The 27,286-nt window shown below is 43.0% G+C and overlaps 2 long non-coding RNA genes across 6 annotated transcripts; one reads left to right on the plus strand and one right to left on the minus strand.

Annotated features, from left to right (window-relative positions):
* The first annotated feature begins 6,307 nt into the window (after nucleotides 1-6,307).
* LOC129756341 (uncharacterized) lies at nucleotides 6,308-7,774 on the plus strand. Of its 2 annotated transcripts, none has more exons than XR_008739444.1 (4): nucleotides 6,308-6,523; nucleotides 6,622-6,891; nucleotides 6,949-7,350; nucleotides 7,409-7,774. It is a non-coding gene; the product is annotated as an uncharacterized LOC129756341 (long non-coding RNA). The 2 variants fall into 2 exon arrangements; XR_008739447.1 differs by having other exon boundaries at nucleotides 6,313-6,523; nucleotides 7,088-7,350; nucleotides 7,409-7,773.
* A 545-nt stretch (nucleotides 7,775-8,319) lies between these two features.
* On the minus strand, nucleotides 8,320-11,668 carry LOC129737629 (uncharacterized). 4 transcript variants are annotated; one of them, XR_008735473.1, is made up of 8 exons: nucleotides 11,497-11,668; nucleotides 11,161-11,438; nucleotides 10,774-11,053; nucleotides 10,218-10,707; nucleotides 9,859-10,132; nucleotides 9,679-9,800; nucleotides 8,971-9,115; nucleotides 8,320-8,909 (listed from the first exon to the last, which is right to left on the minus strand). It is a non-coding gene; the product is annotated as an uncharacterized LOC129737629 (long non-coding RNA). The 4 variants fall into 4 exon arrangements; XR_008735474.1 differs by having other exon boundaries at nucleotides 10,767-11,053; XR_008735475.1 differs by having other exon boundaries at nucleotides 10,218-11,053; nucleotides 11,161-11,426.
* Nucleotides 11,669-27,286: the final 15,618 nt, after the last annotated feature.

The raw sequence follows: 27,286 nt of genomic DNA on the forward strand, positions 1-27,286 counted from the left end.
GCTTCGCTGCTGCTCTAGAGATGGCTGCCTCCTCGATTTCAATACCATTTATTGAGAAGCCCAATGGCAAAACGTTCCTGACAGCGCTATCTATATGTTCTGAGGATGTTGAAGCTGAAGTGAAGATACTGGAAAATTTTTGGGCGAAGAGATCACAGATTCCACGGTCAGAGTTCGCCGTTATGCCGTCTAAAAACATGTTTGAAGGTATACCAGGTTCTTTCCGCTGACTTTTTACGTGTTTCCAAAACGATTTTGGGCAAGTCTTGAGGTTACGTTGTACGCGACGTAGATAGTTATGGTAACAACGTTCACTGGCTTTTTTATAAACGGAGTTAAGTTTACGATATATATCCTTAGTATGCGATGATTTATGCTTCTTGTAGTTTCGAAGAGCACATCTTTTTGCCGTCTTCAGTTGTCGCAGCTCAGTCGTGATCCAAGGGATTCGCATATTTCTGCTGTTAGAGCGTTTTGGGACGTGGCGATCGATGACGTAATTCAGAATGTGTGAAAAGGTATCAGCGGCAGCGTTGGGATTAGAAAGATCAAGCTCAGATACCCAGTCGATAGTGCCTAGAATGTGAGAGATGTCATCGAAGTTGGCGTTCTTAAAGTCGAGGTAGAAGGTCACTGGTTTTTCTACTGCAGCGTTCAGCCTAGTTACTTCGAGTGATGCCATGAGAGCAGGGTGATGTGGGACTACTTTAACAAGCGGTGCAGGAGCGACTTCGATGGTCGGTAAACGAGGTCCATCATTGGCAAAGCAGAGGTCCAGCGTACGACCGTATTCGTTCACCACATCGTTGATCTGGCGCAAGGTCGCTGCACTCAGGGAGTCCAATATGATGTTTGAAGGCGCCGAAAAAGTAGAGCGTGCTGGGTCTGGGTACAGAAAGCTGCCATGGATGGAGCACCACTTCAAACCGGGCATATTGAAGTCGCCAATGACTAGTAAGTCATCTTCAGGAGCGCAGAAGGAGCTAACTTCGAAGATGCAGCGAGAAAACGACTCGGCGAGGGCAACATCTCTTGAGCGATCGGGTGGCAGATACACTACACATACGTACAATTTCCGGTCTACAAGATCAATGCGAATCCATACAAGTTCCAGATCGCACCAGGAATTGTTGTCGATGAACTGCGCTGGAAGATTCGACTTCACGGCAAGTAGTACCCCACCTCCACTGGACTTTTTGCTGTTTCGGGCGCTACGGTCACAGCGGAACACTGCGTAATCAGGGCCGAAGATCTGACTTGATAGTGTGCGGTCATTCAGCCATGTTTCCGTGAAGGCGATGACGTCATAGCAGGAACACGAAGTTGCGAGCAGGTAGTCGGTCAGGCAGGAATTGATACCCCCCACATTCTGGTAGTAAAGGGTAATGGTATCTAAAGGACCCGGAGCGGATCAGGTGAGACGTGCACTAGAAGGTGGAACATGATCAGGCACAGGAATACAATCAGGGGTACCATACTTGCCTGAATTCACAGGCTGGAGAACCCCTTCGCCGCAGACGAACTCAGGGCCGGGACGACTGATGACGCTGGCAGGAATCAGCGCGACTGAGTCGAAGGGCTCAGGGGTCTCCGAAGTGCCTAGCTCGTTGCGTCCCGGTGTGGAAACCCCAGAATAGTTGGAGATGTTCTCGTTAGGTGAGTGGTTGCCGAAGTAATACTGGCTGGAGTCAGCGCTGTTGGTACGACTGGAAACCGAAAAAGCGTCACGCGGTGTGAAAGTTCCAAAGGACAACTTATACTTGCCTGTCGATGCAGGCTGGAGAACCTCGTCGCCGCAATCGAACTCAGGGCCGGGACGACTGATGCCGCTGGCTGGAAACAGCGCGACTGAGTCGAAGGGCTCTGAGGACTCCGAAAGGCCTGATACGTTGCGTCCCGGTGCAGAAAACCAAGAAGAGTCAAAGAAATTCTCGTTCGGCAGGTGCTTCTCGAAGCGATACGGGCCAGAGTCAGGTATATTGAAACTGCTGGGGTTCGAAATTTCGTCACGCAGTGGAAAAGTTCCGAAAAACAATTTGTACTTGCCTGTCGTTGCAGGCTGGAGAACCTCGTCGCCGCAATCGAACTCAGGGCCGGGACGACTGATGCCGCTGGCTGGAAACAGCGCGACTGAGTCGATGGGCTCTGAGGTCTCCAAAAGGCCTGATACGTTGCGTCCCGGTGCAGAGAACCCAGAGGAGTCGAAGGTGTACATGTTCGGCGGGTGCTTGTAGAAGTGATAAGCGCCGGAGTCAGGTAAGTTGAAACAGCTGGGGATCGAAATTTCGTCACGCAGTGGAAAAGTTCCGAAAAACAATTTATACTTGCCTGTCTTTGCAGGCTGGAGAACCTCGTCGCCGCAATCGAACTCAGGGCCGGGACGACTGATGCCGCTGGCTGGAAACAGCGCGACTGAGTCGATGGGCTCTAAGGTCTCCGAAAGGCCTGATGCGTTGCGTCCCGGTGAAGAATCTGATAAAGTCGGTAGTCCGTAAGAATCCTCCATATCCCCATTGTCGATACGGGAGAAAGATAGTGGGAGGTCGTCGTCAAGTCGAAGCGTTGTAGGGATAGCAGATGGTCCATCATTATCGTGAGTTTTGGTTAAAACCCCGGAGTAACATTGCCAAACACATGAACAAGTCGACCGGATGTACCAATCGGAGTGATTTGGCTTGTGGGTGCTATTTGAGGTATGCGGTTTCGAGTGGTTTGCCTGTACAGGTTTTTTGAGCCGGAGTCCTCGAATTCACGAAACAGTACACCGGCTGGCCATGTGCTCGCGTCTAATGCCACAGATTTCAGGCTAAGGTCCACGCCGACCTTGAATGACACTGACTTGAGTAGAGACAAGTCGGTGTCTTTCTTTACCAGGAGATGAGCCTCGGCGGAATCGCAGGATAGGCATTCCTTTACGAGGTCTACGATGTCATCGGTCGTGACGGTATTTTGAAGTCTGGCCAAATAAATCCAAAATTTCTTTTCCGGGGGGGCGACGGTAGCAACACTTTTTGCTGTTGTTGTTTTAGTGCCCACTACAGGGGTTGCCATTGACTCGTGATAGGCCCTTGGAAGGTTATCGGTGCGACGACGTTTATTCGGCTGACTATCGAGGGTTGGCCAGGGGCTTGCTCGATTTGACGGGACGTTCGGACGAGAGCTAGAAATCTTTTCCAAGCTGGCATTAATCTTCACTAGCTCAGCTTGGACATCGGAAATGACTGAATCATGCTTTTCTCTCATATCACGAAACACAGTTTCGTAACTAGCTAAAGCACGTTTGAAAGTCACGTTCGTCATAAGCTTAGTACATTCCTCGCACAGCCAAATAAAACCTCTCACTTCACTTTTGGCCTTGAAGAGCGATGGAGTAAGGCCAGCACACTTAAAGTGAGAAACGAAGCTACAAAAGCCTTGGCACCTGACGCTGTCGTTTTCGCTTACCGGCTTCGAGCATTTATCACACGCCATGTCGTAAGATCTTTTCGAAGAAAAAATTCCGATTCGACAAATCACGAGATTACCGGATACCGATTTGTGTCAGTGTTTGAGCTGCAGTCTGTTCGCCGAATATCTGTGCCGATCGAATAACCGAAACAAACAGCGGTTGCGATGGCGGACAATAGCCTCAAAAGCGAAAATCAATCGTTGATTTTGCAAGCAAAAAACGGATCACAAGCACTTTAAAGGAACGCGAAAACACTGATAACTTCCCGGACACACTCAGTAAAGGTAAGAAACAACAATAAAAGCCTAAGCGACAAATAAAACTATTAAAAACAATTAAAAATCAAGGACGAAGGAAAACACGTCTAGACAAATGTCTTTGGCTTAAAAGTGTATCATATTGAATCCTTAGGAGATCATGAAAAGTAAGTGATTTGCTGTAAATTTTCGTCATAACAATAATCTTAATAATCAACAATTAAAAATTTCAGGGCACCGAATGGACATCGCTTCAGGTCCAATGAACATCGCTTCAAGTGGACTAATTGCATCGAAACAATCAGATTGCGAGGACTCATTAACGTTACCTGGCCACAGAAGCAGCAGACGAAATCGAGGACTGGGAGATACTTCCGATGATAACTATATATTCCCATTATTTTTAGAAGGTGATAGCCCTTCCGCAGGATTACCAAGGTTGGTTACTTAAAGATTTTTTTTTGTTTTTCAGAACATGTCAGTAGCGCCAGATGATTCCAACCTCAAAAAACTAATCAAAACGCTCCTTCTAAGCCGCTTCCGTTAGGGCAATCCAACAGCACAGATCCTCCGACCCTTCCGGCAGCGGCAGGTGGTATAAAAGTTTTTCTCTTACGAAATTTGTTTACAATCCGGAAGAAGCCTAAACGGGCCATCATTTTTGTAAACACATCACCTGCCGGTCGTAGATGAACCTCCTCAAATAACAGCACCCAAGTAACCATTAAGCCGTATAAAGCGGCTTTTATTTGGCATTATAGTTGAATTTAGGATATGCCCAACAGAACCAATTAGCTTTGAACTCCATTTAAGGGCTGATCAAAAGCCGGTTTTGGCCTGCAATTCGGCTTCTATACGGCCTATCCTCAATTGTCAAAATATTTTTCAGTGGGTACAACCCACTGCATGAAAAAATAAAAAAGGAAAATATTGTTTATGTTTTGTCTTTTTCCCCCTCAAAGCTGATTGTTGTTTCCTATCACCTTCACCCACATTTTTCTCAGATGTTGATTTCATGCCGAATGGAATAAGGCTGAAGAATCGAACTCTTAACGCACAGCTTGACGGTTTTTTCTAAGAACTAATCAGTGCGCCTCTGCTTGATAGGCCATCTCATACATGCATCAGTTGAGAACAATTTGGCTTATTTAAACATACGATACTCGAGAGTTACATCCGATGCCCCAAACCAATTAATCTTTAATCTCAACCCCAACGCTGTAAAAGCGACAAAAAGATGTTTTTCAGATAGTAATTTAAGAAATAAGAGATATAACAGTTGACATTTTAATATTTCATTTATTTCACTTTTTCATTTTATCACTTTTTTATTTTATCTTTTTTTCCCCAATTTTGTAAAATGGGAAATTCACACTAGCACCAGAAATGTTACCTTTTGAAGGTACTCGATACTCGTTTGGGGCTGGGATTCGTTTGACCAGCTTCTTCATGGTCGATCGGGAGGTTCCTTCAGAGCCAGGTCCTAAGTGCGGTGCAGGTTCTCTTCGGGTGCAGATGCAATGGCACGTACTCCATGTTTTGAATGTTCCAGCTAGTCGAGAATTGACGATTTCTTTTCTTCAGATCAATTGCAAACACCAATCAATCGCTGCGCCGGTAAAATCCGCTTCCGCTCCACAAATGGGCTGCTGAACTGGAGTTTATTTTGGTTTTTGTTTGAAGTAGGTACTACCCAACGTTGTTTACTGTTATCGAAAATGACATTGAGCTGGTTAAAGGCTAGACAATTCATCAACTGAGCTTGTACAGGGCTTATTTGACTTTTGAATGTCACAGGGCTTATTGGCATTCGTAAAAATACTTAGCAGCCAATTGGCACTGAAATGCTGTTACACTGTCTGTACGTGGCTTATAACAGTGCTTGATGGTTTGTTGGGCAGATTCCGCTAGAGCTACGACTCAGTCATCCCTCAGCTATGGCTCACTCACCAAGGTACACGAGATCACCGCTTCCGTCACGGCGGAACTTCTGCTACCGCGGGTGTTAAGGCTATTGTTGCTGTTCGTTCATAGCATGAAGTTTTCTGTTCCCGCTTATAAAATCATATTTTTTTTATTAACATACCTCGGTAAAAATATTTTTATTAAAATGTATTATGTATTTACAAGAAATAAAGAAACAAACACGAAAAACCGTTTTTTTCCTAATTATGTAGATAATTTTAAAATATGCAGGTCGCTAAAAACTGCCTTGTAGAATACGGTTGAAAAATAACCTTTTTCAACTTCTCCGCTAGAATCCCATTCGGTTGAAAAATAACCATATTCAAACTTCACCCCTAGAAGTCATTTTATGACTTCTCATGGAGAACTCATAAAATGACATTTCCCGGGAAAAGGTGAAAAATGGTTATTTTTGAATCTTAAATGGTTTAATAATTTCTAGCGTGTGGGAATTTTTCTATCGTGAAATATACACGGAAAAATCGAGTTATTCATAAAATGTGTTGAGAATATACCTGCAGGATAACTAATCTCTTGATGCTCAATATTTGTATATTTCCAATTCATTTTTGAGTAGTTTTGGGTTGCCAATATACATATGTAAACTAAATCGCGATTACTCAGCTCTGTATAAAAAGTTGTTGTTGTTGGAAAGCTTTTGGCAGGGGATGTCAAAGAAAAAAACGTCATATGTATACGGCATTTAACTCGTATTGACGAATTCTACTTCGATAGAAAAAGTTTTTATGAGGATATTAAAGAATTCAATTGATAATTAACGACTTTAAATTGAGCATAAGGTGATTGTTCGTTTATTGTTTCTGGATCCCACTTGTGAGAGGGCGGAAATAGTGTAAGTACTGTGGTTTTTCAAACTTTCCTTCTACATCATTTTGCCTTAAAAGAAATAGTTAGTAGAAACGGCTAAAACTATTTTATTTGTATTTGTAGGATGGTATGACTATCGGAAGGTATAAAATGAAAGTGCTGTGGAACGATTCTGCACTATTCATACTAAGCGGTCGACGACGGATAGCAACCGGATTTCAAGGGATCGGAATACACATACAGCCGCCATAAGCATTTTGGTTTAGATTTCTAGAGGAAGTTAACGTTTAAAAAAATGTTCCGAAGGAAACAGGGATAAAAGTAAAAAGATTGTGGAAAAGTTCAGATCGTAGAAGATAAAAGCCGGGAAAATTTTATTACATAGAAATAAAGGTAAGTGTTGTTATTTTAGTTAATTTATAAACTAAATTTCAATCTATGTATCTTTAGCGCCTTGATTCTTGGAATTCCCAAGCAGCACGCTCGATATGGCAATTGGAGAAATGCTTATCACCAGGGCATAAATAAAAAAAATCCTCATGAGTATTTTGTTTTGTTAATGTTTGATGTTTTTGTTTATCAACTATAGGACATTCTATGGGTCGAGAATTTAAAGCCAGAAGCACAACGGCAACAGAAAGGGATATACCAAAATGCCGATGCAACAGCTCACATAAAGGAAATCGTTGTAAGATTGGTTGAGAACCATCAGGGAAAACTTTTCATCTCGGTGTTTTTTTCAAAGCGCACCTGAAGGACAAGTGCGCCGAATAGTACTTGGAGCTATTTGATGTCCATAATAGAACAACCGAGGAAAACTGGTTACTATCGCCGGCTTCCAACTTTTATTTGGTACGTATTATGAATTCAAATCTGATGAACAACTCATAAGTATTTGTTATTTTTCTAGTGGCAACTTCACTGCGGAAAGTGCCCGGAATTTGCTGCCGTGAGCGCCCTGGTACACCATCCATAACCTACAAAATGCCGGTCCAGAGCCACCTAAAGCAAATACATTGCTTGAGCAGAGATTGTATTTTTCGAGATTTCCGGGATGTCCCTGGAATGCTTTGACTGCGAAATACTATCCAATACACCGGATGCTAGTATCCATTGATACTAGGCCATAAAATGTAAAAAAAACTATCGCGAGATGCAAAAAGTTTTTTCCACGTAATAGAATATGACTAAGTCGCCCAGAAGATTTCATGTAAAATATTTGTTATCATTGTAAAATATTCCTCAAGACAATAAAAAGTTATAGGTTTTTCGTAAACAAATTATTTAATTTTTTTTATTTTTAAACATTTTTACTTTTTGGAAGAATTTGAAAAATGCATGGGCATCCCCATGTCGAAATATACAGAATTGACTAACTGGCCGAAAGCTTGCGAATGTATAAAAGCTCTTTAGACACGCTTTGCATAAAACGCCCAAACATAAAACTAAGTGGAGACACTTTTCTCGATTCTGTATGGATTTTTATACAGAACAGAGTAACTTTGTTTACCGTGTAGACCAAAAATGTTGGCCGTCCACCGGTGTGATAGAATACGAAGGTATAAAATCCCAGACAGGAAAAATCGCCCGAAATCGGCCCGATTTTTGTCCGTACATCTGCTCGATCGGTCCGAAATCGTATGAGAAATCGGGCCGAGTTTAGTAGAAAATCGCGCGAAAATGAAACACTTTCTCGGACGACGATAAGTTTTTTCAACCATGCAGTTCGAGCAGATCAAATGTCAAAACAAGCGAACCGTTTTCCAACCGAATCTGAACGGTTTTCGAACCGTTTCTGGGCCGATTGCCATTGTCCCTCCGATATAAAGAACCGATTTCGGACCGAAACCAAACGGGTTTTCGAACCGTTTCTGGGTCGATTGCCATAGCATTCATCCGAAAAAAGGACCGATTTCGGACCGAATCCGAACGATTTTTCGAACCGTTTCTGGGTCGATTGCTATAGCGTCCATCCCAAAAAAAAGACCGATTTCGGACCGAATCCGCAAGGATTTTTGAGCCGTTTTCAGGGTTGCCAATCATTCAGTTTAAAAAAAAATTAAATTTTTATTTTTTCAATGTTTATTTTTTGTTCCACAATTTTATCAAAATAATCGTAATCAAATAAAAAGTAATTACTACAACAAGCAATTATCATTGCATTTTTCGAAATGCATTTTCCTCGAGCCCCAATATAATTCCAAACTTTAACGCGGTTTGTTAAAAGCCATATGGCTATAAGAAGTCATAATACTGGAATCATTCTGCGGATGGGAATCGCTATATCATTGCTGATGCCAAAAAAACAAACTTCCATCGGGCGATCGTACGTTTGCTCGAGGGATTCATCCACCGACAAAAGTAGGGAGCAAAATATGGCTTCTTCCATCTTTTCTTTGCACTGTTGAGCTCTGTAAATGGAAAAAAAACATTAATTTATATAGTATTTGTTGTATTACAAATTTATCATACGTTATGGAGCCGGTGATGCGTTTTAAACAATTTTAAGCCGAACGGTGGTGATGGCACGAAATTCCGGAATATTAGAATCGACGTTATCAGCAACAGTTGCTTGGCTGGGAAAAACTTAGGAGTAAGAAAGTTCAGGTACCCTGGCCTGGAAATATGAAATAAGATTGTAAAATTATAATACGACCGTTTCGCCTGATTTGAATATTTGATTTAAAAAGATTTTGAAGTTCAATTTTTAATATCAAATAAAGTAAAAACTATATAGTTCAAATCCTATTTTACTCCAGCAGGTATAATTGAATTTACTGGTGCTTGGAATTATGAGATTAACTTAAAAAAAAATTATATGTGTATCTAATAAGACGATGAATAATAAACGAATTTCCAACGAAAAATTAGCACCTACTCATAGTATATTTCAAACTTAATTCATATTTCATATGTTCATTCACCCAGGCATAAATAGAAAATGAAAATTGAAGCATTGGATACCTTTCTGAGTTGATTTTTAGAATAATAGCTGTGTAATGTATACATGTAAACATAACATGAACTGACAACTTGAATTATGAACGAATAATTATGAAGCTTATGACAACTAGAACCTATAACCAATTAGAAGAATCTTAGCAGAATAATACCCATATAAGATCAAATCTCAATATGTTCTGAAATGTTTTTAATTTGACTTAGATGTAACAGACTTACCGTGCTGATCCGAAAAGGTTGTCATAAGAAGATCGATCATCAGAGGTTTATTATTTGATGTAGGAATTGGTAACCGACTTCTCAAACTGATTAAGCTCCCTCCCTTTCGATCCAATTCAATTCTAAAAAAAAATTATAAAACAATCTTACAACTGTAAATGTAAAGTACACTATTTATACCTGAATTTATTTTTAACAAGAGGCGGCCTGAGAATCCAGATATTCAACGATTTTAAAACTTTATATGTTTTCGGCCACTTCAGATCGTAAAATATTTTTAAATAAGCCATGATACTGAGGTTCTTCTCTTCAGCTCTCAATTGGGTTGACTTTTGGTTTTTCGGTGCTTCACTCATATTAAGCAGCTTCTGCGTACACTGTCCATTAATTACGGTGATGTCTAATTCTTTGAAACTATCCTGCTCAGACAAACCGTTAAGCTTGAATCTCTGTCCTAGAAAATCAAAAAGAAATAAAAAGTATTTTGAGTGACATTTTTTTTAACATCTTAGTTATATGAAGACATGTATAGAGCTTACCAGACTGTGACACATGACCCATGATCAAAACGATCATCGTAATTTCTGATATTCAATGATTCTACGGTTGTGGAACCTTTATCGTAGCTGATAGAAAGAGTCTTACGTGACCCATTTTTTTCGTTCTCGATGTTCTCGAAAACTCTGTGGGGAACATCTTTACCATAAATCATAGTTCATATTAGATGATACCGTTGCGTCACTTTGGTTACAGTTATGAGATGCAGAGGTTTCATGTGATTCGTTGCAACAACCAAAATGAAACAATCGATGATTCGATAGATTTAGTATTTCTCTGTGGTATTTCTACTAACACAATCCTTTGTATATATATCATTATCATATTCGAGCCCATCGTCAAGACCTCCATCTCTATCACCGCAGTTCGAACACAGTAGGCCATCACAATCCTCAGTAGATTATATCATCTAAGAGTGCTTTGGGATTCTGTGTTGACGGTGTTACCTATCATGTTGAAATGCCAAGGAACCTAGAATAGAATCGAGTGTTTATAGTGTCAACAAATCAAATCAAGAGGATTTCAAACACCTCGCACCTTGGCAGCAACTTTTAGTTCTTATTAATCCGTAGCTCAGGAAATGATCCGCAATCCAATCGACATCCCGCTTGCTGAGCATCCTCGGCCATGCTATCGGCTTCGTTCGAAATAACAAACTTGGGAGTAACCTTCTATTGAGCGAACATTTCAATCTTGTTCCGGACCACATACGTACGCTGGAAGCATTCAGCTCGATTGCGACTTCCCGAAAATTTTCAGCCAGCAGAATGCGAACCAAGCAGGGGATCGTTATGTTTTTACCAACTCCAGCAGGGCCCTTTTAAAACCAAATAATCGAAGTTCAACATTATTAATTTTTTTCTTTGAAGTTGTCCCTGTTTTGGGGCCGCTAGGGTCATATTATTAAAAGAATATTCAACTTACCGCAATAATATTTGGGGGAATGCCCTGAGTGGATAACCGACTAACTTGCTAATTGTGCCTTGTTACATACTGGCTGGTAGTTTGCGATCGCTCGTCTCAGTGAGCTTATGGGAACATGAATTGACTTCCGTCGAAGGTAATTGCTTCCGAATTGGTCGAGCGATTATTGTTTTGGAATTTCTTGTTTTGGGGTGGTAAATAATTTTCGTCAGCTCTGATCAAAGTCCAATGCATGGCGTTTTTAACAACAACTGGTCTGAAACGAGCTTGAAGGATGTCTGCAGATAAATATTTACAATAATTAAAATTTGAAAATCTTTTAATAAGAAAATTTACCTGGCGCTGCGATGGATCCTTAAATACTCGGATTGATTCTGCAAATTTTTCCATCAGTTGCCGTTCCTGAACCGAATATGGCTAACGATCCAGTGCTAAGGCTGCTGGCGGTAACATTTCCCCGTAGGATTTCTGGGAATCGCTCATGTCCAAATTTAAACGAGTCCAAGCTTGCAAGTGGATTTGATTTAACGCTCAGATCGGTCAGACCTGAACAAATGACGGAACGGTATAGCTACAGGTTTGGCTGGGGTTGAGCCAAATGTGAAATCGCCGGATCTAAAACTGAAACCACTGGAGCCTGCTGTTGTTATTGTGGTGACTGTTGGCTTTTGAGCTGATCCCCGCTGTTGCTTTACAGAGCTGGATATGTTTATTTTTCCCAATTGGTGTCGTATAATTTGGCGGACAGCAATCTTGTGCGATATTTTGTGCGCATCGTCCTTAATATCGAACTTGTAATCGTACGATAACTCTTCTCCTTGGTCGATGCGTCGTTTAGCAAAGATTATATGATTCGTAGATCCCGCTCTACTTCAACCATTTCCGTTCGGATTGCATGAATGATTGATGTAACGTGCCAAGCCACCGGATAGTGTAGCTTCCACAACCCGTTCCTCGTCGATCCTGTACATTAAGATGCCACGATTCTAAAATGGTAGATAAAAAATTAGAGAATGAAATAACCATTAATTGATTAATTTAATAAATTGATGAGGAAAGTTTGATGATTGAATATTGCAAAACGAAATTCAAAATTATGCTTACCCTTGCTTCGTACTGTTTCTCCCTCAGTTCCAATACCTCGGTCCTGATGGCTTCTTCGATACATTCTATCACCATTGTGTGCTTCTCGAGATCCCGTGCAAAGTACAAACCAAGACCCTGAATTTTCGATCGTGCCAAGAATACATTGTTCCGCCATTCCAGTTTCATTTTTATTGAAACACGTCTTCTAGTGTTGACAGTTAATAACAGAATGAAGAAAATTTTATTTTACATTTATCATAGCTTACTACTACAATACACCTCCTTAAGCTATAATTCCTATTGCTTCACGATTCTTGATCAGCTTCACAGCGGCTAAAGGCTTAGTCAATCCATCAGCAAGTTGCTCCTCAGAAGTAACGTAGTTGATGTTGACCACTCCTCTCTCCAGTGCATCTCGAATATAATGATGTCGTATGTCGATGTGCTTTGTTCTTGCATTGTAACCACCATTCTTAGCCACCGCGATTGTACTTTGGTTATCGCAGAGAATAGCAATTGGTCCGATCTTCTGGAACTGCGACATCAGGCCCTTCCACCACGAAGCTTCTTGGACTGCTGCCGAAAGTGCCATATACTCTGCTTCACAAGTGGATAATGCTATTGTTGGCTGGCGCTTACAGCACCAAGAAATCGCGGCCCCTTGCAGTTGAAATATGTAACCGCTCGTTGACTTCCGGTCGTCCACGTCAGCTGCCCAGTCAGCATCGCTGTAACCAATAACTTCCTCATTCGCATTCTTCTTGTAGACCAGTTTCAGTTTCGAAGTTCCACGCAGGTAGCGGAAAAGATGCTTTACCGCACTCCAATGTTGTTGACCAGGATTTGAGTTGTAACGGCTGAGTTGATTAACGGCGTAGAGAATATCCGGTCGGGTAACCTGCGCCAGGTACATAAGAGAACCAACAGCTTCTTGATACGGAATGTTGTCCATCTGCTTCCCATCTTCGGTTGTTTTAGGTGACATGTCTTTGTTCAGCTTGCCCACCATCGGAATCTTTGCAGGTTTACAGTTCGCCATGTTGAACCTAGCCAGGATCGCTTCGATATAAGCTTCTTGATCAAGGGCAACAGCATCGTCGGTCCGACTGATCCGTATGCCCAAGCAACTCTTAGCCTCGCCCAGATCTTTCATCCGGAAGTTCGTATTCAGGAACGTCTTGATACGCTTGATCCAGTCGTTGTTGCTCGAGAAAATCATCACATCATCGACGTAGACCGCCACGAAAATAGCCTCTTGATTTTCGACAATGTAATACACGCATGGATCGTAGTTTGCTTGAGTAAGGCCAAACTTCTTCAGCATGGAATCCAGTTTGTTGTTCCAAACTCGGCTCGACTGTTTCAGCCCGTATAACGCCTTGTTCAGTCGGCATACCAGCTTCCTCTTCGTGGGATTCTCAAACATCAACGGCTGCTCCATGAATATTTCCTCTTCAAGTTCTCCTTGGAGGAACGCCGTTACAGCATCCATCTGTTGAATCTGCCAACCGTATCTTGAAGCCAGCGCAAAAAGGTACCGCAGTGAACTGTGACGCACGACGGGAGAGTACGTTTCATCATAGTCCACCCCCTTTCGCTGCGAGAAACCTTTAATCACCAGGCGCGCTTTGTATCGGTCCACATTTCCGTTCGAGTCGTGTTTGGTTTTAAACACCCACTTACACTTGATCGCCTTTCTGCCTTTTGGTAGTTCCGCCAAGGACCAAGTTTGATTGCTCATTAACGCATCGTACTCCTCCTGCATGGCTACCTTCCATTTTCCGGCATCGGGACGGGACATCGCTTCCTGCAGGGTGGTTGGATCACCTGAGGCATCAACATGTTGCTGAGTAGCCACTCCACTGAATTGGCTCGGCTCGGCATGACTCGGTAGCGCACCTCGCGCGACATCAGTACTGGCTATCTGTGGTGAGTGAAAACTGGGTAGACCTCTGGTTGTAACAACAAACTGATCATACTTGCCTGGTAGATGGTGCTCCCGACCGCTTCGCCTCAACGCCAGTGACTCAGGCGGATATGAAACTTGGCGCGGAGGGAGCACAGTCACATTGGTAAAAGTATCTGTCGAGCTACTACTAACATTACTAAGCGCCTCATCGAAATCATCATTTTCAAAACTGCTCTCTAGGATTTCCGTTGCAGGGATGACCACTTGATCTTCGGGGATCGGTGCCAGAACGCCGGCATCAGCACCAGGAACGCTCGGAACCTCGACTGGTCCAGCCGATTCTACTGATTCCTCGTTGGTTTCGAAGTCCAAGTAAACCATTTTGCCGTCAGTTTTTGCACCAGGTTGCGGTTTGCGATCATCGATTGCGCCTTCATCAATGAATATCACGTCCCGGCTCTTGATGATCTTCTTGGTCTTCAAGTCATACAGACGGTAGCCCTTGGTGTCCTCTTCGAAACCCAACAAAATACCAGGTTCCGATTTCGCATCCCACTTGCGTCGTTTAGGCTTCGGTACATGCACCATGGATTGTGTTCCGAAGATCCTCACGTGCGATAAGTCCGGTTTCTTTCCACTCCAGAGCTGTTCAGGTGTGACATGATGACCTCTCGTAGGGGAACGATTCAAGAGATAAACCGCAGTCGATACAGCCTCAGCCCAGAAAGTTTTCTCCAGCTTCGCTTCGAATAGCATGCATCTCGCACGCTCGACGATTGTCCGATTTGCTCGCTCAGCTAGCCCATTTTGCTGTGGTGTGTAGGAAGTCGTTGTCTGATGGCGGATCCCAAACTTCGCAAGATAATCTTCAAACTTCCGGTTTGTATACTCCAACCCGTTGTCAGTTCGTAGAGTTTTTATCTTACACCCGGTTTGCCGCTCAGCCATCATATGAAATCTCTTGAAGATTTCTAGAACTTCGTCTTCGGATTTGGTTTCAAGAAAATAGACAAAAATCCTTCTAGACTTGTCATCTATAAAAGTGACATAATATCGGCTTCTTCCGAGCGACTTCACCTCCATGGGTCCGCAAATGTCCGAGTGAACGATTTCCAAGAGATTGGTAGCACGTGTGCCTGTCTTAGGAAATGGTTGACGACTGTGTTTACCCATAGCACAAATGCAACAATCAGCAACCGTCTTCTCGCTTAATTCAACGCCGGCAACCAGACCATCAGCCAGCTGCTTCAAACTTGCCGAATTCAAGTGGCCCATTCGGCGATGCCAGATGTCCAGGGATACTTTCGATGAGCACGTCAGTGCCCTGTCGCCTACACCGTGTTGCTCCAGCTTGAAAAGGTCATTCGTATGGGTACCTTGAGCCACTATGTTGCCATTCTGGTTCAGCACTCTACAGCCCGCGTTGTTGAATACCATGCTGTATCCATTTCGAACAATCCTGTTGACGGAGAGTAGGTTCACAGACAATTGTGGAATGTACCGTACCTCGTTGACTTGGAGTTCAGAACAGCTTTTCTGACAACGTGGCTTCAGGATGGTTTTTCCAACTGCTTCGATGTACATTTCTCCCTTGTTAGCAGCTACAACAGAACCATTCGACGGCTTCAGATCCTTCAACAGCGCCTTGTTGTGAGTCATGTGTACTGTTGCCCCTGAATCGAAATACCAATCGGTGGCGTTGCGTGACTCGATCGTAGAAAGGACAGTGCAAAAAGCTTCATCTGACGTATTTTTGCACTCCTTCGCAATGTGGCCGAATTTCTTGCACTTCCTACACTTCGGACCTCTCGATTCTGCTTTCGGATGGTTTGGAATTTTGTGTTGCTTGTTGAATCCTCCACGCTTCCCTTTTGCCAGTAGTGCCGCATCCGCCGAAGGTACCTGCAGCTCCTGCAGTAGCTTGGTTTTGATGGCATCTCCTGTGATTGGGGTGCCGGAGTTCTCTAAGGCCATAATCATTGGCCTGTAATCCTCCGGGAGACCACACAACAGCAACGCACCAATCCATTCGTCCGAAATTGGAAATCCGATCCCGTTGAGTTGATGTGCCGTAGAGACCACTTGATTCACGTACTCCGACATTGAAGAACAGCTTCCGAGATCCGCTTTGACCAGCTTGCGTAAAAGTCCTACTCGCCTGGTAAGACCCGAATCTTCAAATGCCTTTTCCAGATTTTGCCAAACTTCCATCGCTGTCGACGCCGATTGCACGTGGATATAGTTTGTCGGATCCAGTAAAAGGATGATCTTGGCCCTTGCTTTTCGGTTCTTCACGGGATCGACATCGTTGAAAGTTCCGTCAGCTTTTCTCTCGGGCTTGACTGCTTCCCAAAGGTCCTCAAGCTCTAGATAAGTTTGCACGGCAAACTTCCATGTCGGCCAGTTTTCCCGTCCGCAGAGCCTCTCGATCGAAAAATCTTTACTTGCCATAACTTCAGAGTTTCAAGTTCGGAAACGATAGGCCCATAACCTATTGAAACACGTCTTCTAGTGTTGACAGTTAATAACAGAATGAAGAAAATTTTATTTTACATTTATCATAGCTTACTACTACAATAATTTTCTTCTGCAAACTCTTCAAGTGAATGAATTGTTTGTTATACGGACACGCAACTTTCCCTGCTGGTGAACTGGTGGAAACAAACGTTGGTCTCTGGCTCACCGAATCCGTTCTCTGAGTGTGCGATTTTTTTCACACTAATGATTGTTTCAGTTTCGGCTCAGTTCGCGCTGCTCCTGGATGGATTGATGGCCAAAGGTAGCTCCAAAAGAGGGTTGCGACCATATTTGAACCTATATTCCATCAGCATTTCGATCCCGGGAAGACTTTCAAGGATGCGTAATGTAATGCGGGAAAAGCTGCACGATTTTATTTTCCCGGCGCAAATTCAACATTGGGTCGAGAATTCGTTGCCGCTTTACGACGAGCTATCGCGTAATACCACGTCCTCTCCACCTGGTTCTTGGATCAGTATTCGGAACTCCGGCCGACCACCAACATCAGCTATCGAACACACGTAACGGCACCTTTCATTTGGCCTTCGCATGACCCAATCTAGAAGAGCATCTAGTAAAGTAATGAAATTAAGTTATTCAATTATTCTCCACTTAAAAAAAAGAAGTTTTGTTAAAAAGCTAAAAACAAACTTACTATATTTTGTATCCGATTGGGTAGATCGGAGGAGTTTGGAGTGTGGAAGGTTTGAAGCTGATGCGGCAACAGTTGTCCAACGCTAAGGAAGATCAAACTGCCTACTCGCAGCAAATTGCTAAATTCAGAAAGGTGCATCACGGAGGCCACTTGGCGGCTTTCGTCGCGATCCACGTACACTCTTCGTTGAATGCTTAGGGTAATCAAATCGGAATCCTTCTCCGTTTTTGACGCATGCGATTGAATCGCTCATGTCCAAATTTAAACGATTCCAAGCTTGCAAGTGGATTTTACCCTCAGATCTCAGACTTCTGATCAGACCTGAAACAAATGATGGAACGGTATAGCTACTGGTTTCGACTGGGGTTGAGCCAAATGTGAAACCTCCGGATCCAAAACTGAAACCACTGGAACCTGTTGTTGTTATTGTGGTGACTGCTGGCTTTTGAGCTGATTTCTTGCTTTACAGAGTTCTATAAATTTGTGTCGGAAAATTTATCTGACCTAGTAAATGAAAAAAAAATAAAGTTCAATTATTCTTATTTAAAAAAAAAAAAAGCTTGCAACGATTACCTGATTGATCAAATCTTCCGCTGTGGTCCATATATGTTGCTATCGGTTACACTTTGAATTTGAGCAACATTCGACACATCTATGCTGGAAGCTTCCGGTCTGGTAACATCAGAACGAACCCTGCTTGCTCCAAAACCCACATTGTTGGTATGCTTCCGCCTGGTCACATTGTTGGTATGCTTCCGCCAGATTTCTCCGTCCACGACATCACACTTTTAGGCTAGGAACAGCAAGGGCAAGTACTATGTGGTGACAACCCGGGCCTTCTGGCTAATATTGGAGCGGAAAAATGTCGCTCCATTTCCTTCTTATTAGAAGCAACACCGGAACATGATGGATGATTTGAAGGCGCAGCGGTACCCGAATCGCTAAGAACCAAAAAATATGGAAAAAAAAACGCTATTTTTTGGTATCAATTATTGAAAGCATAAAACACAACATACTTATCGTATATGTACTTTCGAAACGGATTAAATAACAGCAATGTTATGATAATTTTTGCCCTTGCTCAAGCTTTGAGGGATTTCCTTTAATTATTCCTAGCATGATTTAATAGTTATCAGAAAATTATGACTTTTGTGCTTACCATTCTTTCACTTAGAAGTTTTACACCGAAAACTGATTAAAAATAATCCAAGTGAAGCCACCACCTCTGAGCGAGTCCGGAATACGGATCCGGATACGATGTCCGGGATGATATTCCAGCACAGCCCGTACCGTGTGGACATTTCCCTGGAAGCTTTGTTTGCATGGGTCGATGTTTTCTATGGGGACGATAATGGGTTAGAAAATAATATAAATAAAACTAGGATTATTTAGAATTCAATCAAACCTTGCTTTTCATCAAATTATCGCAGGACAATGGCTTCTTCTACTTCTATAGCGCTCAAAGCATTTCTGGAACTAAAGAAATTAACTGCGACAAATTTCACAACAATCACGCGCCAAAATAAAAAAAATGCCACCGGATTGCTGCGATTGAAAACTGCTCGTGTTTCGTTTTGTTCATCGCAGCACTGCAAAAAATATCGTCTGTTTTCGAGCAATCGAGCAGGCGGATGAAAATCGAGCCGAAAACGAATCGAATTCCAACCGCTAGAATTCGAGTGCTGGCATCTCTGTTTTGCAATCGGCCCGATTGAGCAAACCTTCCCCAGACAGGAAAAATCGCCCGAAATCAGCCCGATTTTTGTCCGTTCATCTGCTCGATGTTACAGTACGTTGGTTTTCAGTCAAATATAACAACATGTTCGAGATGAAGAAACATTACTGTATAATCAAAAAATTGGAATACCACTGGACCGACAAGATCAACCAACACTCACGCGCCACACTAACTGTCATTACATCTATCAAGATTTTTTCCGCCAAAAAGTTCGACTCATGCCGATCAAGTGTCGCTAATTTGCTGTGATAAAACCTGTGCTAGATTGTTTGGTGAACCAAATTCCGGTCAAAGAGATCCCAACAATCGCACGACTGGTGTTTTAGGGACAAAGCGAGACAATCTTTTTCCGATGGCTCTTTGGCTGATGTAGAGAGAAACCACACATCGAGCGACTCCAACCACGAAGTTTATAAAGCCGACAGAGCGGGAACCTCCGCTAAAAGAAAGCGGATTCTGGAATCCCAGTAGAGTACACCAACAACAGCATCCGGAAGAGACTACACATCCAAGATCACGTAACGGCTAGGACGGCAATTCATTCGAACATAAAAATTCATCAAGACAGGCGGCAACACCGAGGCCGATCGCCTGGTGGCGATAGCTAAAAAACATCGCATCGAGCTCGTTAGAGAGAAAAATCTAGCTAGAAGCGACCACCTCACAGGGTAAACCAACGTCGCTCACCTGGGAAAACTACACTCTCGCGAAGCATCCATAGAAGGTCCCTCATCCTCGCCAACTAGGTGAACGTCGTGATCTGGAGAAGCGTCATCAGACAAGGAAACTGGTGGATTCGAATTGTTCGAAAAAGGTCCTCGACAGAGGGCCTTTTTTCTGAATCGGCTCTGACTCCCGTAGGAAACGCCTGAAGGGCGGCAACGTCATCACCTAGATTGCGTGGGCATAATCAACTGTGGTAACCTCCTACCTTCTCTTGCGCCAGCGACGCCAGTGTTTACATAGAAGGCATATCTCCAGAGAGCAACTAAGCACGTGCGTGCATTACTGAAGGATTGTGAACGGAGCATGATCGGAGAGACACGATATTGTCATCATCAATCATCATGAAACGTTTTGCTCAGACTTACGCATGAACGCATGGGATCGCATGTACCGAAGTCGAGCACGTATGAATGAAGAAGAACAAGAGCGAAAGTTGTGAAGTAGCCGTGTTAGAGTTGAGTGGAAGAAAGCCGTGCTAGTGTGAACGTGAGCAAAGGATTTGCACGCATCCTACATTGATTCACACAAGTGGGCGGACTGCTTGTAGCCGTTTGAACCAGTGTTCGAGACCGGGGCCCCGTCGTCTTCAAGCGGAGAGAGCTGATTTGTGGGCAGCGGTACCAAGGAACAAACAGGTGCTTAGTCATAAGTAGAATCTATATATTAAGTCAATACAGTTTATGTTAGGATAATGAAGTTTTTGCTCTGATGCTACTTTGAATTAAAAGATGCCTTGAGCATCATAACATGAAATTTGCTACGTGCCATTTTATTATTATGAGCTTATGGTTGAGCACACTTGAGTTGAAGCTGACATAGCCATCGATTGCAAACTTGTCGATTTCTTTAAGATCGTCAATCGCGTGATTATTCTGACAAAAGCGATAGTGGCGAATTTGTAACATTGGCGCCCAACGAAATAAACCCGCAATAGTTGAAACCATAATTTATGTTCTAATTCTGTCAAAGGTTAAAGTAAGTGAAATTGTGCAACATGATGGATATCAACCACTTAGAAGATGATGAGCTTACTTTTGAGCTGGCACTGCGTGGAGTGAGGCCAAATTTAAGTGTACACCGATCAGTGAAACTTAAAAACCTGAAAACGATTCTCGACAAAGAAGCCAAGGAGAAGAACATCCCAACATCTTCAACGAATGTTATGACAGATGTAGATAATATCTACAACTGCCAAGCAAAAATATCACCTATAGTTCACTTGGTAGAAACAGCTATTCGACAAAAATTATCTTCGGACTTGAAAAAGTATCGCTCACGTTTGTTGCATTACCGCTTTCGTTTGACTTTAATAACGGACTCCATGATAACGGCGAACGCTAACAAAACAATTTCAAAACTGGAGGCGGCATTATCGAGGATAGAAGAATGCTTACAACAACAGCAACCTGTCAACGCAGGAGGGCGGCCAGGAGATCAGGATATTCTGCCCACGGATAAGGAAACGTTAGATAGACTCAAACATTCAAATTTGCAGTCGAGCATAAAGGAGGTGGTGCAGCAACATGTACTGCTGGGTCAACAGCATAATAACAATCGAGCGGAACAACAAAGGAATCTAGTGCTACCGGATCAACAGGAACGGGAACAGCAAGGAAACCTCCCACAGCAGCGAGAGCAACAAGAATTAAACCAAGAACAATTCCAACAACTGCAAGAGCCGCATCAATGGGATCGCCAACCGTGGACACAACAGCAACAACCGACAACACCAGCACCTTTGAATTTGTCACAACATCCCCTGCAAGCTGACCAAACTTTACACGCCCAGTTTCAAAATTTGATACGTCAGCAACAAGAGCAAATACAACAGTTTGCCCAGTTACAAATGCAGTATGGACAACTTCAACAAAGCTTGGAAGAAGAGAAGCAAAGACGCTTCCAGCTCGAGCATGAAATTTCGATCCAAAAGCAAGGTACGTATCAAAATTATTACGCCCACGATGCTGTAAGAAGAGAAGCTTTTGAACTGTATCCCAACGGGTTAACATCGCCACTTAATGCACATGCTGCCCAACAAGGCAGAACGGGAGATAATGGTAACCCAAGCAGATTTTCCCAACCACTACATAGATGGAAAATAGAAGAGTACGGAGGCGAAAACAACATCCAGAAGCTAGGCGAATTTCTTAACCAGATCAAAATGTACGCGGAAACCGAAGGCATGGATGACACCACACTGCTGCGCTCAGTTAAGCAACTGCTCAAAGGTCGTGCATTCGAATGGTACACCAGGACGTATCGCTATCTCCACACATGGGATGCATTCAAATTGGAAATCAAAAAAGAATTCCTGCCACCATATTATTCGGAGATATTCAAACAAGACTTGTACCTAAGATTCCAAGGAACCAACGAATCGTTCACCTCTTTCTACAGGGATTTGTTATCAATTTTTGAAATTATTGAGCCTCCGATGCCAGAATCTGAGAAGCTATTCATCATAAAATCCCATCTGAACACCGAATTTGTGCCAATAGCAGCAGCATCTCAGGTTACAACGGTGCAACAACTAGTGAAAGTCTGTAAAGACTTTGAAGTATCTCGATCGTATGCCATGAAGAACCGCCCATCAACAATGTATCGTCCTCCGTGGAACAAGCCATTTCAACCTCAAAATACCAGGATAACCGGGATCAACTCGCCTGCTCAACAACTGCCATATCGCAACATTGGTCGACAACAAGTCAATATGTTAGAGAACAACGTCGGAGAACAGGAATCGGAGATAGAACGGGAAGAATATCAGGAAAGAGAACTAACGCAACTAGAAACGGCAATGAACGCAGAGGAAGAGATGCTTACGATAACTGAGAACATCAACGCCCTACACTTGAGGCAAGGACCCTTCAACAGAAACCCAAGATACTCAGAGGACTCGACGAATACAAATGGTCAGAAAACGAAGACAACACTCACATGCTGGCAGTGCGAAACCCCAGGACATACCTACCTCATGTGTCAAAACCCAAGAACATTCGTATTCTGCTTCACCTGTGGCCGAAAGGGTTGCACAACAAGGAACTGTCAGAGTTGTCAAGCAAGATGGAGGCAGCTAGCACCAGAAAATCACCAGAGTTTTTCGGGAAACGGGAAAAGGGAGAGCCTTTAGAGGGGAAGGAGAACTCTTCCAACTCAAACAATATCCCCAACATCGCTGCATTACCACACTTTCGAGAAATTGCATCACTTCTAATTAATCCCATCAACACGGACAACCGTCCATATGCAGAAGTCACCGTCCTAGGTCGAACTCTTCGAGGATTACTCGACAGTGGAGCTACGTGTTCATTGATTGGTGGGGAGCTAACAAGTATCTCAAATGATCTCGGTTTGACAAAATACCCGGTCAAAGGAGAAGTAAGAACGGTTGACAACTCGCCTCATCAAGTATCCTACTTTGCATATCTACCAATAGCTTACAACAACAAAACACAAACCCTACCGGTTCTGTTCATCGAATCCATGCCCAAATCCTTCATATTAGGCATGGACTTCTGGCAAGCGTTTGGCATTCGGGCAATGGTGTGTGGAGTAACAATTTCATCGAACGTTAACAAGGACATCGTGGACTCTCTAACTCCGACAGAAATTCAGGATCTTAAACAAACAATCTCGAAGTTTCCGACAATGCAAAACACCGGAAGCCTAGGTCTGACAAACATATATCAGCATACAATTGACACCGGAAGTGCCGCACCCTTCAAACAGAAATACTATCCCATGGCGAAGTTCGTGTTGGATGACCTAAACAAGGAGGTTGATCGTATGCTGAAATTGAACGTAATAGAGGAAGCAATGTGTTGCCCCTGGAATAACGCAACAGTCGCCGTCAAGAAGAAAGATGGTTCCATGAGGCTTTGTCTTGACGCCAGAAAATTAAACTCAATAATCGTCCAGGAAGCTTATCCAATCCCACACATTGCATCCATAATGAATAACCTGAGTGGTTCGAAATTTCTCTCGTCTATAGATCTAGAATCTGCCTTTTGGCAAATACCTCTCGAGCCATCATCCAGACCAAAAACAGCTTTTACCATCCCACAGCGTGGCCACTATCAATTCAAAGTTGTACCATTTGGATTATCCACAGCAAGTCAAGCACTTTCCCGCGTCATGAACCACATTTTCATCGACTTAGAACCACGAGTCTTCGTTTATCTTGACGACCTTATTCTCGCCACAGAAACTTTCGAAGAGCATCTGGTCCATTTGAAGGAGATAGCATACAGATTAGGCAAAGCCGGATTAACCATCAACTCGGAGAAATCGATATTCTGTAGAAAATCTCTAAATTATCTTGGGTACGTTCTTGATGAGAAAGGCTGGCACGTGGATGACTCCAAAGTTGATGCGATCAGCAAATTCCCAACACCCTCGACCAAAAAAGAAGTGCAAAGGTTTATCGGTTTGTGTGGATGGTATCGACGCTTCATACGAAACTTTTCGGAGACAGCAGTTCCTCTAACCGAGCTTACGCGGGCGAAATCGAAGTTTAAATGGTCTGAAGATTGTGAGAAAGCATTCCAAACTCTGAAGAATCAGCTTATCTCAGCACCTGTGCTAACCACGCCAGATTACTCAAAACCCTTTTCAGTTGCTTGTGATGCTAGTGACATGGCCATTGGTGCAGTACTTACACAAGAATCTAGCAAAGGAGAACAAGTCGTGTGCTACTTCTCGCAGAAATTGTCCCCCGCAGAGAGGAAGTATTCCGTAACCCAACGGGAATGCCTGGCCGTCATAAGATCTATAGAAAAGTTCAGAGGATATCTTGAAGGTACTCACTTCACAGTCTTCTGCGATCACTCCAGTCTTTTGTACCTAAAAACCATGAAAAATCCCACTCCACTACTGGCTCGATGGATCCTGAGGCTGAACGCGTACTCCTTCGATATAAAGTACAGAAAAGGAAGCGCAAACATAGTTCCGGACTGTTTGAGCCGAATTGAAATGATAAACAATATTTCAGCGGTGATTGCGCCTTCTACGACGGATTCATGGTACAATGAATTGTGGAAGAAAATCAGCATTGACAAGGATAGCTTCCCAGACTTCCGTATCGTGGCAGGATTTCTGTATAAACATTGTTCGATCGTTAATGAGGTTGGAGGACGAGCACATCGCTGGAAAAAAGTCGTTCCTGGACCGGAGAGACCGGAGATAATGCGAAGATTTCATGACATACCCACGGCAGCACACTTGGGATACGAAAGGACCTTTCAAAAGATACAACGAGACCATTACTGGCCGAACATGTCAGTAGACATAAAAAAATACATCAGAAGTTGTGAAATTTGTAAAGCCTCCAAAGCACCGAATTGCACTCTAACACCTACGTTAGGCAACCCCAAACCTGCAAAACTACCCTGGGAGCTGATCTCGGTAGACTGGGTTGGACCCATGACCAGATCTCGAAAAGGTTTCAGCGTACTGCTCGTCGTGGTCGATTGGATCACAAAGTTTGTAATCGTGGAACCCTTTCGATCTGCAAACGCGCAGCAAATGGTTAATTTTTTGGAAAACTACGTGTTCTTACGCTTCTCGACCCCAAGAATCATCGTTTCCGACTCTGGATCCCAATTCTTGTCGCAGGTTTTCCAATCGTTCCTGAGAAGATACAGAGTGACACACATGAAGACAGCTTTTTATACTCCCATGTGTAATGCTGCGGAAAGGACGAATCGCACCCTAGTCACCTGTATTAGATCTCTATTAGACGTGGACCAACGTGACTGGGACCAGCACCTACAACAAATAGTGTGTGCAATAAACACGACCAAGCATGATACATTAGGCTGCAGTCCACACTATTGCAATTTCGGAAGAGACCATATCCTTTTTACAGAAGCTTATCCCATGGCAAATCTCAACACGGTAGATGATCCAGTAAAAGCCCAAGGATTACGGTTTGAGGTCATCAAAAACATCCAGGAGTTCGTTCTGACTCGCATCAAGAAAGCCCACGAAACCAGCAAACAACGTTACGACTTACGGGCACGCAACCGAGAATTCGCCGAAGGAGACGTAGTGTGGAGACGATCATTCGAGCAATCTTCAGCAATAGATCATCGCACGAAGAAACTTGGACCCAAATTTATTCCCTGCATAGTGCGACAAAAACAAGGTTCCAACAACTACTTATTAGAAGACATAAAAAGCGGGAAAGCCGGAGTTTATCACGCCAAAGACATCAAGGAGGACTGAAATATACCAGCTATGTACACAGTAAAACGTTAACCAAAAAGCTCAACGCCACGAAAATATGCTCCATAATTTAACTAGCAACCCGGTAACAGGTCCCGACCTGGCCAATTATGGTAGTAGCCAAAACAACTCACTCAATTAACCAGACTAGAACAAAGTTTCAACTACAGTTCCACTCAAAATTAAATTTTGCACCACGCACAAAACTGATCTAACTCAATTAAAATAACCTGCTCAACCTAAAATAAGCACTCCAAGAAGCACAGCATTTTCATACAGATTACATGAAACAAATCCTGTCATGGATAGCAAAGTAGCCTAAAATCCAATCTCTAAAACCTGCAAAAATTCAATTAATTATAAGACTAAAAGCCAGTAGCCAAAATTAGTTTAAACCATACTGCGCAGCATGGAAACCAAATCTAATCTTGCTTTTATGTCACTATCATTGTGAGAGCAAGCAAATCTTATGACCATTTAGTAAGTCTTGTATTGCATCGTCTTGCAAACTGTATTCGAGGTCCACGATTGGAAGTTTTGTTGAATCAGTCAATATAGTTAAGTTCTATAACATAAGCGAAACTGCATTCGAATTCTTAGAAAACTGTATTTGAAGTCCAAATATGGAATAATTTGTCAAATCAGTAATAGCCAATAAGCGAAGCACAGAAGAGGATAAACCAACATTAGCGAAATTTTCGGGAATTTGTTGATATTCCCGAAAATTTCTTTCGGGATAAAATCGGAGTTGTTACAGTACGTTGGTTTTCAGTCAAATATAACAACATGTTCGAGATGAAGAAACATTACTGTATAATCAAAAAATTGGAATACCACTGGACCGACAAGATCAACCAACACTCACGCGCCACACTAACTGTCATTACATCTATCAAGATTTTTTCCGCCAAAAAGTTCGACTCATGCCGATCAAGTGTCGCTAATTTGCTGTGATAAAACCTGTGCTAGATTGTTTGGTGAACCAAATTCCGGTCAAAGAGATCCCAACAATCGCACGACTGGTGTTTTAGGGACAAAGCGAGACAATCTTTTTCCGATGGCTCTTTGGCTGATGTAGAGAGAAACCACACATCGAGCGACTCCAACCACGAAGTTTATAAAGCCGACAGAGCGGGAACCTCCGCTAAAAGAAAGCGGATTCTGGAATCCCAGTAGAGTACACCAACAACAGCATCCGGAAGAGACTACACATCCAAGATCACGTAACGGCTAGGACGGCAATTCATTCGAACATAAAAATTCATCAAGA

This window comes from Uranotaenia lowii, chromosome 1, assembly GCF_029784155.1.
Source record: "Uranotaenia lowii strain MFRU-FL chromosome 1, ASM2978415v1, whole genome shotgun sequence".
NCBI lineage: Eukaryota > Metazoa > Arthropoda > Insecta > Diptera > Culicidae > Uranotaenia > Uranotaenia lowii.